This window comes from Scatophagus argus, chromosome 20 (genome assembly GCF_020382885.2).
Source record: "Scatophagus argus isolate fScaArg1 chromosome 20, fScaArg1.pri, whole genome shotgun sequence".
Taxonomy (NCBI): Eukaryota; Metazoa; Chordata; class Actinopteri; family Scatophagidae; genus Scatophagus; species Scatophagus argus.
The window spans coordinates 13914293-13933219 of NC_058512.1; the positions used below are offsets into that span (position 1 = coordinate 13914293).

Below are 18927 nucleotides of genomic sequence, written 5' to 3' on the forward strand. Positions count from 1 at the left end.
ATATCTACAAACATTTTACACTGACATCCATCTGGCACTTGCCTCACTGACCTACTGTTTTGGCAAGAAAACAAGGAAGGAAACCTGTGTTTGACAGGCAGCATGATGATGACCAACAAAGGTTTAGCTGACTTTGGATGTTCTCAGTTGGGCATGTTGATCATACGCCATCTGGGTTTCTCTTTCCTCTGCAGGAAATGCAAAAACATTTGGTGACTTATTAAATGGTGCAGAGATAACAAGTTATCCCTTATGGAAAGATAAGTGATGACGTAGAAGGAAGAGTTAAAAAAAAAAAAGATATAAGTGTGAGCTTAAACCTAGCAACCGACAGACAAGATTCAATCTCCAGTATGTAACAAGGTGTTAAACATTACCCTGCTTAGGAAGGGATCTCAGGAGGGGAACGCCACCATGTGCTAATACAAACCACAGCCGGGATTTTAATCCTCTGTCTGCTGTATACAGAGCTACAGTAGAACTAAAAAAGCAAGACGTGAAGAAGCTCTGTGGGGCTCAGAGACGGTAAAAGACCGGTAAAGACAAGCGGCTAACCGCACAGGATCGGTAGGTAAATCTCCTGAGAAAACAGCAAACTGTTTGCTGGCAGAAGAAACATATTATTACCATAAAACTGCACCAAAAAGCAAATGCGATGCTGGATGAGCTGCTTGATCTACACAAAGCACAAAGTTTGTATGCAAAGAAAACTACACATATATCAGTTTGTTGTTGTTGTTTTTTTTTTCACAGATTAGAAAACAGGGTTTCACCTCCAGGACTGATGTTAATTCTGTGACCTACAGAGACAAAATATTTTTTTTTCTTTTTTTGATGTCCAACTTTTTCAAGTTTGCGAGTAAAATCACTCACATAAGCCAAGACATTTTGTTCCAGCTTAGTGGCTCTCAAGCACTCCTGCAAGAGAGCCAAAGCACTGCAAACAGAGTGGCCAAACAGATGTTCTCCTGAGCAACTGCTGGGCTGCCAGCCTGAGTCATGCCAAACCTTCCTCTGGAGGTGCAACACGACGCACAAGTCCAGGATCAGTAGGTATCACAGATTTTAGCATTGCACTTTGGGAGTCGAGACACCGCTGGAGACATGTAAGGTCCGAAAAACATTATTGTCATTGCTTATATTTCAATGCTTTAAATACATTTAAATATTCATGCTATGCTCTATATCACACAGACTATGCATGTTTGCATTTTAGGGGTGAAACAGTCTGTTCAGCTTTAAAGTAGGTGATGCTGTCATAAATGTAAACTATAGCAATTTTCTGAGACTTTTCTGAGGCACCAATGCTTGTTGCACAGTTGAATAACTTCGAAAACCTCCTACTCCAATACCTTTCCAATGGAAAATTGGGGGGTTGGGAGGGCAATGTCTGATATTATCCATAACTAATCCAACACCAACACCAACTTCACGCTGTGACTGGCCATCTGTGTGGAGGTGATAAAATAAGCCAGGTTTTGTTATGCAACTATTTATGACACTTTTTGCATTCAAAATTCTGAATGCCTGGAGAGACTGATTCTGACTGTTTCATCAAACAGAAGACACGAGCTGCACTAGTGAGATTAATTGTACTTGTGGCTGGCAACAATCAATTGCACCTCAAGCTCTTTCAAAGAGACTGAGGCACAGATCATTAGGAACACAAATGTTAACCAAACCAGCTATAGAAAAAGTACTTTCTGCTAATGGTTGTTTACAAGCCCACTGGTTTTCCTGTAAAGGTATAAAGTGAGCCCAAATGAACTAAGTGCAAGAAGGTGACAAAGGAAAGTTTTCCACAAACAAAGTCAACTGTGGATGTGATCTCACCTCTCAACATGTTTGGTTGTGTTTAACTATGCTTAACTGTTTGGACTACGTTCAACTAGAGTCAGCTGGTAGTACCAGAATATTGTAAACCACAGCGCTTTATTACTGTGGTTTGGAAAATTCCATAGAGACAGTGTTCTAGTTCAGACTCCTAGTCGTCTGTATACTGACCCGAGCATCTGTCAGTGTACCTGAAAGTGCCTGAAAATACCTGAAATGAAGCAGAACGGTTTGAATCAGCGCTGCCCATAACCAGAGGAATATGATGGCTCAAGTAACATCTGCTCTGTTTGAGCCAATGACTGGCTCTTTAAACATACACCCACCAACCCACCCACATCTGCTCTCTGTTATCCAAAGCCTTACACACAGAAAGACACAGCCACAGACACATACGTGGACACACACATCTTTGCCGTGTGATCAATTACTAGCCCTGCACAGCCAACCCATCATCAGAAACAGAAGGGAAAAAAAAGAACAACTTTGATACAGACAGACACAGACCAAAAGATGGAGAGGAATGACAAAGATATGTCTTTCGCAACACTCACTTCATGAAATTTTTAGTAATTGGAAGTGTGATTCTATTAGTAAGAGGGTTTCATTTGCTTTCTGTGCGAGTCAAATCAAAGAGTCCAACCATGAGTTCAACCAGATCAACCATGTGTCAGTTGTTGGTTTATTGTTATAGCCTTACATATATATATATCAAATCAAATGCATGAACACACACACACACACGCACACACACAAACACTTGCACGCATATGCTACTGATGATAGCTGTACCAAGCTCGATCCAAGTCAATAAGCCTGCAAGTCAGCTGGCCAACTAACTCTGCCCAGTTCTGCTTTGCTGCACTCCTCTGATGATATGCTGTGTGAGTGTGCGTGTGTGTGTGAGTGTGTGTGTGTGTGTGTGTGTGTGTGTGTGTTCATGTACATTTGACTGGCGCCATGCTACTGCTGGGAGCAATTATAAAGACATGAAGCAGATAGTTGAAGACTGCAGTTTTATGCAATACAGAGAAACACACATGAATATATGCAAATATATGATAAACTGGGTTGTCTTAAGGAATATCGTCATTTATTCCAGTTGCAATAATAACTTGCAATAATCCAAATTAATTCAGACCATCCTGTAGGCTCAGAGAACACCTGTCGTATTCCAGCAACCTATCCAGTGAAGAAAGAACACAGATGAAATGCTTAAAAACACGTCATCTGCTGGTTGAACCTTGATTGAGGCCATTTGCGTCATTCTTCAGTGCCACCACGCAGCCAAATCAAAAAACATAATCAGTCTGCTTAGGCTTTTTCTTCAGTATCCCACTTTAACGTACTGTTTATGGGTGTTAAAGAAAAGAAATAAAGAAATAAGATTAGTAACAGTAACAGTAAAGAAGGAGACTTTTTCTGCATGGCACCAGATTGGCTGTGAGTATGTTTGTGTGTTTATGTGTGTTTGACTTTCACCGACAGATGACCTTTAACACAGCTGGAGGAAGAAGAAACATGGGAAACACATACCCCCAAATTACACAAACAGGTTAGGGCATACACACACACAGAAAAAAACTTTTGCCCCCACTACACAGACCCACACACTTTGACCATCCTACGCCCACACACACACACACACACACACACACACACACACACACACCCCCACCCACACACGTACACGACCCCTGTTCGCTCGAACGATGAGTCACTCTGCTGGGAACTCCATGCTTTCCCCATTACTACTGACTGGCTGACTGACTGTCCTAACATGTTGAGAGAGAGGAAGAGAGTTTAGGTAACACTACAGAAAAAGACAGATACAGACTACCTGACATTTTCCAAAAAAAAAAAAGAAAAAAATCAGGGAACGTGACCAAAGTAAGTGAAATCGTGAGAGGAAGAGAAAACTGACAGACAGGGTGAAATCAACTGTGTTTAATGTACCGCAGTGGTTGTTCCACTATACACAAAGGCACAGTGAAATGGCAAGTTTAACTTCCAGTCACAGCAGCACGCTCCAAACCAGAGGAAAAGGCTATCTTATGAGAACATAAAAATGACCCATGTTTTCTTGATTACTACTGTCTGACTGTTCAAAAATGCTGCTGGATAAGAGACAGACACAGAAGTACATAACAAGGTCAATGTAGTCACATTTTCTGTCGGACTAGTCCCATACTTATATAACCGCAGCTTTGACTGAATGTATGTACAGTCCGTAAAAGCATTTACATTAGGATGTTCTAAGCTAAACACATGGGTCTTTCATGGAGAAAACCTACTGCCAAACAGGAAGTAATTTTATATGTCCACCGCATTCGGAATAAATACAGAACCACTTCTTTCATTTAACAAAAGAAGCTGAGCAAGATCCTGACCTAAATAATGAATCTAAAATTAGCAAAAGTTTGATTAAATGAAGAGCTATCTGATCAGAGAATTCTAATAAAGATTAGAAGTCTAACTAGTTCTTGACAGGGCTACATTTCCACTGACACATTTCAGCCTGTACAGAAAAGACAATATGGTTCAATAAGCAACCACAGATTCACAGAGAAAACACTGCCATCACATACTGGTAAGTACCGTATATGGGAAAATCATCAGAACAATGAGCTTTCACACCAACAACTGAGAAGAAGAAGAAGAAGAAGAAGAAAAAAATAAATCAAACTAATGAGCTCTAAGCACCAAAAGAAACAAATCAAAACCAAATGGAAAAATGGAAACAAAGGAAAAATATTAAATAAAAAGGCAACGACCAAAAAGAAGAAATCCTGCAGATAACCCCCCTTTGGAACATCTTGTCCACTTATGTTTGTAATTAGGGTATGTCATATGTTTTCGCTTTTCAACTGTGTAAATGCAAAAATCAGATATAAGTATGATGAACTTGCATCATTTGACCACAGGGAGTAACAGAGTAATTCGCTCCATGTGATCTGAACTTTCTAAATCCTACACTCATCACTTAGGATTTACTTGTATTTGATTCACTGCACATTTAGCAAAGGAAATCAATTAAGAATGAGAGGGAAAGAGGGGGGATGGAAGAGGAGGGGAGGACGAGGAAAGTGGGGGCAAGAATGAAAGAAGGAAGAGGAGAAAGGCAGACAAAAGAGAGGAGAGAGAAGAGAGGAAAGGGGGAATTGGCAGGGCAGAGAGAGAGAAGCAGAAAAGAGAGACAAACAGAACCGTTCAACAGTACAGAACAGAGGACTTGAGTGTAAATCATTATAAAAGAAAACAAAATCTGTCACAGCCAATCAGGCCTTAGTGACAGGGACACTTGCCTCAAACAAACCAATTAACAAGAGAGAAGAAGAGAGATGCACCTTTTCTTGTGATAAATGGATACATTTTTATACTGCTGTCAACATTTTTGTGGCACAGCAAATGCAGACCTGTGCAAGTGAAAAAAAAGTGTTATCCCAGCTAGCATTGATGGGCTACCACACATTATTCCAAACATCAACTGTAAACCACCATTAAAAACAAAAGGAGAAAAAAACATTCTGGCAGCTTGATTTTTATGCCAAGCTGAATCAAACACTCTCACTGGTTTGGCTAAAAAGATCAGACAGGAAAGAAAACAGCCCCCATACACTGCGTGCTGGGCTGAGGCAAAACACGCACACACACACACACACACGAAGCTAAGCTGAAGTGTACACTGGAGGATGTACAGTAGGACCATTCAGACGCGGCAGACAGTGGGGCAAACACACCCCGTATATGTCACACTGAAGCCGATAGTCAGAAAGCTCATGGGCACTGCAGCATCTACAGCGTGACTATTCAGACAAAACCAGACAGTACAGCAAACATGTTTCACATGAACTAATACACCATGCAAAGTCGGCTGGAGTTTCAACAAAATAAGCTTCTCATCCGCAGCCTCATTACTGTCTGAAATATCTGCCGTAAGCAGGATGCAACACAAACTATAACAGAGTGTCTTTCAAAACAAATGAGTGCTAAATAAAGAGAAAGCCCTCATCAGACTGTTTGGCTCTGCTGCACGGTGTGCAGACCTGGCTCACAAACAGCCCACTATTCCCAGCCAGTCTGCTTAAGATAGTGAAGCAGATAGGAGGCTGTTTTACAGTGCACCGCCATGATTTAGTTTCAGAGTTTGTTGATTTTTGAGACACTCTATGTTTGTGTGTACGTGTGTATGTGTGTGTGTGTGTGGGTGGGTGTGTGCGCCTTGAATGATCCAAGAGACAGATTAGAAAGCCTATATAAAAATCAAAGGCAGCATCAGAGGCCGAGAGGTTTTGAGAGTTAAAATCTGTCAAACCAGAAAAAAGCTTTTTGTGATCTCACTTTGTTAAAGCCCAGAAGAAACTGAATTCCGAGAGAATGTAACTTCTGTTTAGTTGGGTGATGTGATGCTATTTTGGCTTGAATGCACATGAATCAAAAAGGATTCACTTGGGCAGTAAAATCAAGTCAATGTTAACAGGGCCTCGCGCTAATGTTGGTCTTTGGACAATTTGAAATAAAGTACACAAATTTAACAGCAAAATGATAGAAGTTAGTCTGACTCAGAGCCTCTTCGCTGCATTTCAGTCGAGAACAGTTTAACAAAAGTAAACTGTGTGACATAAACCAGGCCAGTTTCCACAAAACTAAAGCAAATGTGAATTAATGAGCATGTCCATTCACTGTTTATTATGGATTAGTTAAAATGTGAACTCACTGCAGTAAACCGTTGGTCACCCTAATCCTCATTAAAGCATTGCGGAAAACGATGGGAAAACATGTCGTGTTTGTTGCATGTATTCACTGAAGGAAGGTTAGAGTTTCCTTCTCAGTCCATGCAGACATTTTTTGTCTCTTCAGTGGACGTTTTTTTCATTCACAACTTGTCTACCTTACCCAAAAGTAAGTTTTGCTACATTTGGACTTTTTGTTTATTATTTCCACTCATGTCAACCTACAGGTGAATAAAACACACCTACAGATATCCCACATAAGACATTCTTTTCCCCATGCTGTTGCTGTCTCCCTCTGTAATGTTATCTCACACATCAGCCTAATGTTGACCCAGGGAAAACCATCAATTTAAAAATCGCTTAACCAAACAGGGTCCATATGCTCACCAAATACGATTATCTAATAGAGAACACAGAGGCATGTTTCTTCTTGTCATTATTTCCTCATGTGGAATCTGATTTGACATTTTGCCTCATTAACAGTATTTTCATGCTTTTCTCTGCCAAATTTATTGATACACCGTTTCACAGTTAGTACATGGATCACTGATTAGTTCTTTATATTCATTTTGATTCATTCATTCATGTAGGAGCTGAATCCTTGACTGCACCAACATAAAGCTTAATCCTTAAGGTTCGATCAGTTTGATGATGATATTCTACTATTCTGTTTTCATGCTGCCATATCTCTTGATTGACACCTACTAACGACTACAACTTGATGTGTTTAACGGCATGCATTTGGCAAAACTAAACAAAGGCTGGGGGATCATTTGGAAGGATAGGTTTTCATGCGCAAGCAGTGTCTTTGAGATGCACTGATGTCAACAACAGCTGCTTGACTCATTGCAACCAACCTTAACAAAGGCAATAAAACTGTCTTCAAAAGAACATTCATTTTGCCAGAAGCACTCGTCAAACTACAGTCGACAAACAACGCCATATTTAGCCAACTCTGATCTGCCGTTTATTCATACTACATTTGATAAAGTGTGAGCTCAGAAGTCAGACATGAGTCAGACCAATTGTAATCAACTGCAATTTTAAAACAATTCATCAGCCCTTAATTAAGTAATTCCCAATGGCAGTAATATTTTTTTTAGGATTGCACAATATTGAATTTTTGCCAATATCCGATACAATCATTTTGCCCAATTGGTCATTGCTTATACCAGAATAGATGCACATATTTTTTGCCACTTAATTGCAGAGAACATTAAGTTTCTCCTGTGGGGAAATACTTTTAATGTGATGGCCAACTGACAGAGGTAGACATGAAACTGGGCAATACAAGAAAACTACTACATCTACTACTATTATTACTCTATCAACTGACAATGTGACTAATGTGCTATTATCATTCATCCCAAATTCTATTTATTTATTCATTCATTAGAAAAGACAAAACATACTTTTACTTTACTTGTTGACTCAAAAGTTCAAACATTTCTAACTGCTGACAATGAACTTGAAATGCACATGAATGTTCAACAATTGACTCCACTTATGATCTGAAGAATACACCCAAACATCTTCATCTTTTTTAAAAAGAATAAATCTAAAACTGTAGCACATGAACTGACTAAGCAATCTAACAATATGGCCCACTGTCCTTGTTTACATCCGGTATTATATTCACAACTAACTTCATAATTAGACGTATTTCACTGATCATAAAAATGTATTCAGATTTGTCATTCTCTCACAGAATGATTGACCTGCACAGACTATTATCTTCCCAGCTTCCTCGGCTTTTTCTGTATGCATCTAATCTACTGCTTACTGACGTAGCTGCAGTACGTGCAATGACAGATGACACAGTGTATTACTGCGGTGTTGCTGAGAGCTAGCAGCCAATATCAGAGAGTTCAGTTCCAGTCCTGTTCCAAGTGTATTCAGAATATGCATGATGGAAGGATGGAGTACATGAAGGTGTGTTTCCACCCTTACAGAGCAGCGCAACAACTATACATCTGAGGTTAGGTTATATCTTATTTCAACATTCTTAAGTCTACTTAATTCTCTACCTAATTTTAGTGTTTACTCAGAAGCTTTAATCTTCTCACTTTGCCACCCCCCCACCCACACACACACACACACACACACACACACACACACACACCTACACTTCTGAACTACACACACACACACACCAGCATGTCCCTCTCCCATCCGCTCTGTTGACTTTCTTCATCAGCAGAAGCTCACCGTTTGGATTGTTTGTTTTTTTTTAACCGTGATTCCATTTTCACAACAGCACCAACTCTCACAAGCTATGTTCACTTATGAGCTTAAAAAAAAAAAAAAAAGCAAAAAAAAGAAAATAGCACAAGCAGGCCTACATTAAACATAAGAGGTCTCACCACAATCAGTGCAATTACAGGAGGGACGTAATACCACAGAATGTGTGTGTGTGTGTGTGTGTTGCTCTGCAGTTTGACAATCAGTAAATGGGAGGGGTAGAGAAAGGGGAAACTGTCCACTAGTTAATCATTACAGAATGGTGTCACTCTTTCAGATGACACACCTGTCCTAAAATAGAAAATAAAAACATGGCGGGCAATGTTGATATTGAGGGAGGCCACCACGAATAATAGAATGTATGGGGAAACCTGAAATGAATTCCTACACTGAGGAAAAATAAGAATTTAATCACTTTAAACTGCAGTGTGAACATGCCCCCATCTTATAAACAGTGTAGTCCTGGCTTTCTTCTGATTTGTTTCTGTAACCTGCCTGCCAAATCAGATATGAACCCCATGCTCGATATCACACGTTTATCCTCTCTCAAGGCTGCTAACGCTCCATGAAGACTACAAACACGTGCGGAGGTGAAGAGGGAGGGAGAGCGAGGGCGGCGGATAGAGAGACGGAGAGAAAATAAAACAATAAAAAGGCCGATGAGGTACGGGGAGTTGCTGCAGGTACATACTTCTCTTTCACAGATGTTCCAATAGAATTATGTCATCATAGTCACACACTCACACACACAAACACACTTCTGATTGTGACATAATTTGACCAGACAAATCTATCAATTATGTATGACGAGTGCAGTAAAAATAGTCGCCTTGTTGCAGCAGAAACACATGAATGTTGAAAACTGGTCCAAAAACTCAAAATAGCTGCTGAATAATTTTCTTCTGATCAACTAATTGCTTTAGAGTTTCAACTCTCTTCTGGAGATGTTCCTTTCACTACATACTACAAAAACAAATGTAAATGTAAAATAAATAAAATGATCCATATAGACCTTCCCCTTCTGCAGTGGTGACAAAAGGCTTTTGTCAGATTGAATGATGTGAAATAATGGCACACAGACATAGCAGAGGATTTTTAGATGACCACACATGCAGATACACATGATTAACACTGGGAAATGTTTCTTTCCAACCACATGTGCAGTCAGGGATCTGGCCAGCAGCTGATGACACAGTGTATCCATACTGTTTAGGAAATCAGAACCTTAAAGCCAACAGCTCCATCCTCTGAAAGCATCTCTTAAAGGGTTAGTGAGGGAATTGTCCCCACAGTCTAAAATTTAACTACACTGTAGCCTTTCTAGCAAATCTGGCAAAAGCTGCCCACAAGCCACACTTTATGGATTAGTGATTACTGTTTCCAAAACAACAAGTCTTTTGTATTGCGGAAGTACTTGTTTTGATGGTAAATAGCACTTAGACACAAATCAATAGATCTGAAAGAAATATGACTATGAAGTGTGGCCTACTTGTTCCACTAGAAAATGTGGACACAAAGCGCAGTTTCATTTCAAGTCACAAAAGTTCTCTGGGTACCTAACTTGTAATGGAGATAGACAAGAAATCACGGCACAACACCACTAGTTACACTGCACAAAGGCAATAAAAGAACTTCTTTCCTCTTCTTTCCCCTTAGCTCTCAGATCTCTTCACTGCTTCAGGCAATAGACCCCACTAGGAGGGGAAAAGTGACTGTGCATTAATGAACCTCTTCAAACAACAAGAAGGTTGATCTGCTGTATGGGCTCAGCTGTAGAGCTTCATGTCAGACACCAAGTTCACAAATAGAACATTTTCAGGATGGCAATGACGGTAAATATGAGCACCTGCAGGGTGGGAGTCAACACCAAGAGGCCAAAATGTTGCTATGTTTTTAACCACAGCGGCTTGTAAATCAATCCACAGTATTCTTCATGCTGGTTTGGCAAGTAACCACGCATGATTTTGGAGGTAGAAATTTATACCAAGCAATCAATAGAGCGTTTTCCCAGCACAGACTAATATTCTGCCAAGCTCTAATAATCTCCCCAGCTAGCTGTATTTTCACAGTCAACACTGCACTGGACAGAGTAGTTACAGAATATATGGCAAACCTAACACATGTTGCTTTATCTGGCCAGATTACAGCAATACGTTGAACGTACACAGCAAATTCCCCTGCAGCGCAAGCCTGTAGAGGGCCACATGACCAGAAGGCACATTTACATAAGAAGGAAGTACAGCACTTATATTTCCTGGAACTTTCTCACCATGCCCTCTTTCAGGACAGCCAGTTATTGAACCCCAAAGAGTGATAAGCAAGCAGAGGAGCTGTCAGCACTGACCAGTCCTCTGCTGCTGGCCACTGTAAACCAGTGAGTGCCTTTCTATTCCTTTACCTTATAAAAATCAAGATGTTTTACATCATTACCTTTTTCCCCCCTTATGGAAGACATGTATGTTTACTTTTAAGACATATACATGCATATGTTATTTTTTCTTCCAACAGGTAATCAAGCCAGTCTTCATCCTGCCACAAGGCTACACTGACATAAAGGAAACTGACCCTTAATCCGATTAAAAAGCCATCTCTGGATAAAGAATGAGTGAGAATAACATTGACAGGATGACAGGGACAGTGGCCACACAGTCGATTGCTGGCGAGCATTTTAACTCTTTAAATATATTGCTGTTTACAATTAATCTACTGTATAACGCTGTAATACTATAAAAGTAGACAGAAGACATTAGATAATGAATTTTCTCTTGTAAACTAATGCCAGACTTGTCTCCAAGTTTTTATTTATAAACTGACATGTGCTTGAAATAATATAAATAGCACTACACTATGTATGAATTTTAAGTACCCAAATAAATGGGCAAAATAAACTAAAGACAACCTTGAGCTCATCCCATTTAAAAATGGATTCATTACATAAGAGAAGCTTGAAACTTCATACTCCTGCAGCTTCTTCTCTTACAGCTGCTCTGATGGCATGTTAAGTTAAATACGCAAATGCAAAACAAGGCAACAAAAATAACAAACAGACAGCAAGTAACAAATATGATGCCTTCATTTGGTCTTGAAACTGACAGGCCAAAGATAACATTTCGGCAGCCAGCAGGTGGGAAAACTGCTACATTCATGTTGAGCTGGTTTGTGTTCTGCTTGCAATAGAGCTTATATTTATCGCGCAAATCTTACATATGATCACAGCTCAGATGAAGATGATGTGACACGACATTGACATATTTCTAGTCTGTTGGCAAAAATAAGTTCCGCAATCTAAAACAGATGCAGCAGACTTCAGATATTTGGCATTGGTTCCCATACATGAAAGACTGAGTATAAGGTTTCTTTGCAGGGCTGCCATTATGTATTCAACCATCATTCGCCCATCATGCAGGGAGGGTTTTTTTTTTTTTTTTAGAACTGAGAGCAGCCTTAGCTATACAGGGAGTGTACCTCAGCATTTCTCAGATAGAAGACGCCTCATTGTCTACCAAATATTACACTTTCACTATCACTCTCCCTATTGGTCAGTTAACCTCAAAGGAAGCTCCAAGCCACATGATCAAGTGGCTTGACCTTGTGGCTTAGAGCTGAAGGAAGTGTAGCAAATGTGGACAATCATAGTTGAAGAAGAAATAACAAGTCCAAGTTGGGATTGAGTAACTTACAGTTTTTTCTTGCTGAAAAACTCCTTACAAGTACCAAAGAATTTAGCAAAGCTCCTGCTAAGTATGAGTGGGGATAAAGTGTACGAAACAGCAGCACAAAGGAGGAGAAACACCCCACTGTAGGCCCCTCAAAGTTGGTTTAATATCAAGAGCTGGCTCTTTTTGTCTGTCACACACACACACCAAAAACAGTACGGCCTCAAACCTGGCAAGCAGCACTCAAGTTCTTGGAGCAGCTTTCTCTCTAATTTAAAGTTGATTGCCGTGGGCCCTCTGTGTGTGACTGGTGAAATATGAGTGTGGAGAAGAGAGTATGGAGGCTTGGACTGAGTTTAGCTCCGTGTGCTTGTGATTATGTGAGTGTGTACGCACTAAATTATTGGACCGTCTGAGATTGGGCCTATGCATGTTTATGTGCGTGCACACGTCTGCGTGAAGGTCTAGGAGGAGCCTGTGCATGCTTTTTTTGTATGCGTGTGCGTATGCGGTTTCTGGCCCGAGCAGAGAATGTATTGCCATTGGGAGTTGTGCGCAAGGAATCAGGTGAAGCCGAATGTGAGCTGAATAACAGCAGATTTCTCAAATGAAAAGGAGGAGGTGAATTTAATTCACTTTTTTACTAAAAATGAAGTGAGGTCGATTAAGTTTGATCTTTTCACATCTGCTTAACAAAATGTAAAAATAAGGAAATTTTGACAAACAAAAGCACAATGATGGAGAAATAAGACAGATGTGAGATAAAGCCTTGGCTCTGATCAGTTAATTGTCTCTTTTAATTCTTAAAAGTTGCTCCTATACTCAGCTGTAACTACAGATAATCTTTTTTAAACTCTAGCCAATAACTTTCATGTTGCCTTTTAACTTTTATGCCAAATCTGCCTTGCTTGTCATCTCAAAGGCTACTTCTCAGAACTTTGATATGAACGAGCCTCCACCTTTTCTACACTACAGGGAACATGTCTGCACAAAGCCAAACCCCAAAACTCGTAAAATATTCAGATGTCAGCCATGTTTGAATTAACTTATTTCTCTAATCTCAAAAATCTGAGTACCTTGGATTTCCCTTTCTTTTTTTGGATATCCCCATAACCCCTGGATCCAAAGAACACACTGTGCACTGAGTGTATTTCTAAATAATCTTTTCACAGATTTTTTTTTTAGTCACAATGTTTGTAAAGCGAAAATAGACTCCAGTATTCTTTTTATAAAGACAGAAGTCTTGGGAATCCACGGGTAGACTAACTTCCCAGAGGTAAACAGCAAGGTGCCTGCTGTCTCCTGTTTTTCTTTCTCTGTGTACGTTTAGTTTTACGGCGGCAAAGTGGTCAAGCAAGACGAGGAGCTGATGTTCTGCTAGACGGTTTCAAAGCCAGCTTTCTTTAATGTAATGTGCATCTGACAAGCTAGAGATTAAAACTCGGGAACGCCTTGGTGATCAGGCCACCCAGCCTGTGAAGTGAAATCCATTAACAGTAAACACTATTGTAACTGACATAGATAATGCAGGGAGTGGCCAGGTGTTTGGCTCCTCTCTCCAATAGCCAGTCTCTCTGAATAGACTTAGCTGGCAAAATTAAATTAGCTGAATGGATTTTAAAGCAAAGAAATGGCCAAATTGTTTTACCTCCACATGGGAGAACAAGAAGAAAAGTCCCTCCAACTGATCAACGGACGGAAAACAAACTACTGTCTACAAGTGTGAACACCTCCCTTCCATTTGTCCACAAACCAACAGAGACAAACCATTGGTCAACAAAAGAGGGAAAATCACGAATTGGTCAACACAGTGAGCTAATTGGGCCAATCGAACTGAAACAACTAAATGGAATGAACTGAACAAACCAATGACACACTGAGCAACTTCAAAGCTTATTACACCAGACTAAAACCCTTAATTAATCCTAAAATCCCAGAGTACTTCCAACATTTCAAGCAGCAGGGAGTAAGAATGTAAGAGCCAGAATTTCCTGACAAAAATATGTTAAAAAATGCTTTTACATTTAATTGAGATTGTGTTATATATAACAGGATGCAGCCACACACACTACAGTGCGATCACCATCTTATCTTAGCTTTCTTGCATATGTACATCATGACCCCACTGATTTAAATCAAATGTGTCATTCTGTGTCTGTCAAATTTTAAAAAAAAAAGGTTTCATCACACAGATAAATATCTCTGGCAGTGCCCTCTTCATCGTGGGCTCTGTCCGGTATTACATATTTTCACTGTGTCATCTCGTTGGAGGATTTGTGAGTGAGGTTCAGATTCTGCCACAGGTACGCAATGTGCAATGTTATATCGCAACTCAACAACGCAGATTCCACTTTTAAATCTTCCTCCTGCACAACTTAACCTTGCCTTTCCTCCAGGCGTTAAGCTATGGAAAATGTAACATGTAACTCTGAAACACGTTTTTGCTTGAACTGGGGAGATAGTTGAGAGAAAGCAACAGAGCAAAAGAGCTCATAGCCTCATTTCTCTGACCTTCCTCTACCCACTACCTTCACTTTCCTCCTCTACTCGTGAGTCGCCCCCGGGCTTCATCTTTCTGCTTAGTCTGTTTGCATTCCTGTTGAGCTCTATTTAAAGGCTTGATCACTAAGCTGGCTGGAGGAATGCACATCTGTATTGAGACCCCGTCCCACGGTCTCTTTCTTTTTCTGTAGGTCTCTGTGTGGACAATATTTGTTTCTAATTGACTCAAGTGTTCTTACATTCACATTTGCCCGCGAACTATAATTGTACATATAAATATACAGAAAGAGAGAGCAGGATGAAGACTAATGTTGTTTATCACATAAACAAGTGCATTTAGATGACTCATGATTTCAGTGCTTCATCCACACACCGCCAAGGGTGTTCCTGTCATTGCATTTGGGAGTTAGTAGCAAAACAAGTTAATGACAGCCAATGCAACAGTGCTTTTGATCTACTTTATCTATAAAAAGACAAATAGGCCTATTAAAGTTCAGACACAGGCTTATGAAAGATCATATATATAATACATTTTAAATTAAGCCAAATTAATTTCATAATGTCTGTTGCTTTTCTTGTGCGGTAATTGTTTTCCCCATACAACTTTGACAAACCAAAAGTCGAAATTAAATTTGAACACAAAATATAGTCCCATATAATATAGTTTTCATCGGTTTTCACTATAGGAGATATCCCGTGTTCAGTTTATCTCAGAATTATCAGATGCCCATTCATTTATATAACACTACTGAAGGCATAGTAAAAGGGCATAGATTTAAAAGACATGTCAAATAGCGGTTGATCACGGTGCTAAACATGCTAAAGCGGGACAAACATGTAAGCAAGAAGCATGACACATCCCCACTGTGAATAACATTGGAGTACATTCCCCTCTGTTTCCTCCTGTCCCATGTAGTGAAGCGGATAAACTTTTCTCCCCCCCCCTCCACACACACACAGCAGAGCCTCGTATCCGAGGGTTCTTTCCCCCCCAAGTTTGAACTGTTTAAATCACCAAACTTACCTTGGAAGATCTCCCCGAGTCAAACAGGCATGATTATGTTGTCGCCTTCCATGGTTGGGAGTTTGTCGAGTTGTTCTTCGGCTCCCCGGACTGTCTGGAGACGAGCTAGCGGGGCATGAGAGCAACAAAATCGGACAAGGAGGAGGAGGAGGCGGGAAGAGCGGAGGCCAGACAAGTCGGCTGACGCCTCGTTGGAGGAAGCGGCTGTCAATCACTGCACTGAGTGGGCGCGTCCTAACTGTAAAGAGATTATAGAGGCTGAGCTATCAACACTGATCCCAGGTCTGAGGTCTGAGGAATGTGCTGTTGAAAAACAGATGCAGGTCCCAGGCAGCGGGATTTATGATGGTTTTAGTATTTTTATCACTTCGAAAGTGAAATCTGGCAAAACTGGGTGCAGAACCTTCTTTTAAAAAGATAATTTTAATTAATGCATTTTTAGTGTATTTCCAAAAGCCAAGTAATTAATTAGCCTGTTACTTTTTATTGATTTACTTTCTAAATAACTGAATCGTTCATTTCAATGTATTGTATAATAGTAGTCTGTTTCGTTAGGATCTTTCTCATAATATTCTGTCTATATGCAGCTGTGTTCTTTTCTTGATTAGGTCTTTCCTAAAGGAGAGGAGAAGGGGAAATTGGTTTTTTTTTTTTTTTTTTTTTTTAGAAATGTCGAAATAAATATATCAAAATTACATTAATTATCTCATTTAGTGGTAACAACGTGTAGGACATAAGTGACATTTGGTGTAAACTGTGCTGTTGCCCGCTAATTGTATGAATATGCCAATAATAGTCAACAAATGTCTTTGGTCAAACAAACAGATCACAATTGGCTGTCAAGAAGCTGACCGTTTTCACAACAAACACTCAAGAGATGGAGCCAGTAATACAAATCATTGCATAATATGTGCTTAGGAAAAACCCTGAATTCCTTCATATGTAGACATTGATGTAAACAAGAAGTGCTTTTCCAGGTTTTAATCGGATATCAAGCTGTGTAACTGCATGAGACGGGTCCCTTTTGATTTATGAATCCATTTATTATGACACTTGCCTGTTGAGTGTACCTTAATTACCTGTGCTGAGTACTTCGATGAGTACACAAACATATTAAATCCATTAATGATGCCAGTCCTTTACCAGACAATAAAATTGATGAGAGTAACATCTCATTATCCACTAGGTGACCTTTTGTCCTCCCTCATGAATGTAAATAGAGGGGAAAAAACACATCCATCAATGGAACACAGTTTCGATGCACAGGCTCAAAATGACCTTAGGGTAGAATCAACACCTCTCTGATACAGGGTTGACAGGAACAGAAGAGCTTCACACAGTAACAATTTCTTTTTTTGCAGGAGTGTCATATTGGATTGCATTTAATTGTATGGGTGTGCCTGTGATAACTCTATACCGTAGTGTCTTTATTCTTGTGACTGTGGCACATCCCACACAGATTTTACTGTTCATAGTTTCAGTAACTCATACCTATACTACTTATATTCATTGTAATATATATCAAATGTACAGTATTACAGAAGTACAATGTGATGTTCATAATGATACAAAAAAACGCAAACAAATTATACGTTCTAAGTACATAAATTGTACATTTAATAATGAATATGACTGCAAAAGATTCTCCTTCTCATTAAAACCTTGAAGATGAGTCACAATAGTACACAGTAGCGGAAGTTGTGTGCTCTCCACTTCAGGCTGTTTATTCGTAGAGTAACTTTAACCTTTGACCTGGACAGACTGGACAAGAACAATCTGGACAAAAAGTGTGGCGGTTGGTGTCCAGTCCAGTCGTTAGGTTAACAACACATGACACAATAATTCTACTGACAAAGGGGATTTTCAATTTGAACAAATCCAGACACCCCCTTACTAACCCCGAGCTGTCAGATGCAGCTTGGAAGAGTTACAGTACGTCTCATTAGGAACAGAACAACAGTGGACCCCAGCTAAGGCTGAAAGAGAATTTTGCTCTTTTTCTTTAGTTCTCCTAAAAGGTGAAAAGTAAATAAATAAACTTCAGGCATTTGTCTTATAGGGTTAGAAGTAAAACTTCTGCGTCACTTTATTTTCTTTTAGGCTGTGTCATTGTGTCAGAGTGGTGTTTAATCAAAGTTTTTGTACATTTTGAGCCTGATGTTCTTAGACCACACTGTATCTGTTCCAGTGTTTTGACTGCTTGTCCATCAGCATGGTACTTTTCTTTCTGTTTGTCTGGCACAAAGTTTATCTGCCTGTCCATCTGCTTTACTGCATGGCTACTTCTCAGTCTGTTTCCATCTGTCCTTTGTCTCTGTCTTTATCTGTGCTTAGTCTGGTGGAGGTGTCAGGGTTTTTTCTTTATCATTTTGCTCTTTCTGTTTATATTGCTTTTTCTTCTAACTTCTACATCACCCTTCTTTCACTTCTCTTATCACAGCACAATTATATTTTTGTGCATCATGATTTTAGGCTTCATTTCACCCATGATGGTTCTGTTTGTAAAAAAAAAAAAAAAAAAATTACTATTGTTATGGTTGCATTTTGTGTCTGTTTATAACATAAACTATACAAGAAATATACATTTGTAATAATGTAATATTGGCCATGGTTTCTTGTTTGACAAGGTCTGACTATTTTATACAGTGCTGCTGCTTAAAATCCAAAATTTAGAAAAGATAAATTATGTAAAGGAACTTGACAGTCAAGAGTAACTTTTTTTTTTTAATTGATGATCTTAATATGTACTCAATATGTACTCAGAATATACTGTATGTATGCAAGCTTTTCTGCAATCAAATACAACTGAAAATGCAATCGTTTTGTCTTATCAGCCACCTGTTGCATGATGTGATACAATGTTGCTTCCCCCTGCTGGGTATTCTGACACATTACATACAATGGAAGTGGAATGGAAGGGAGTGAAATTTGCCTTTCA

The 18927-nt window shown here is 39.6% G+C and overlaps 1 protein-coding gene across 1 annotated transcript in view; it reads right to left on the minus strand.

The window, feature by feature from the left end:
- il11ra (interleukin 11 receptor, alpha) overlaps positions 1-16134 on the minus strand; it is a 43309-nt gene extending 27175 nt beyond the window's left edge. The window contains exon 1 of the mRNA XM_046374717.1: positions 15990-16134. The gene's annotated coding sequence lies outside the window, so the exon portion shown is untranslated. The remainder of the gene's footprint in view (positions 1-15989) is intronic.
- Between the last annotated feature and the right edge of the window lie 2793 nt (positions 16135-18927).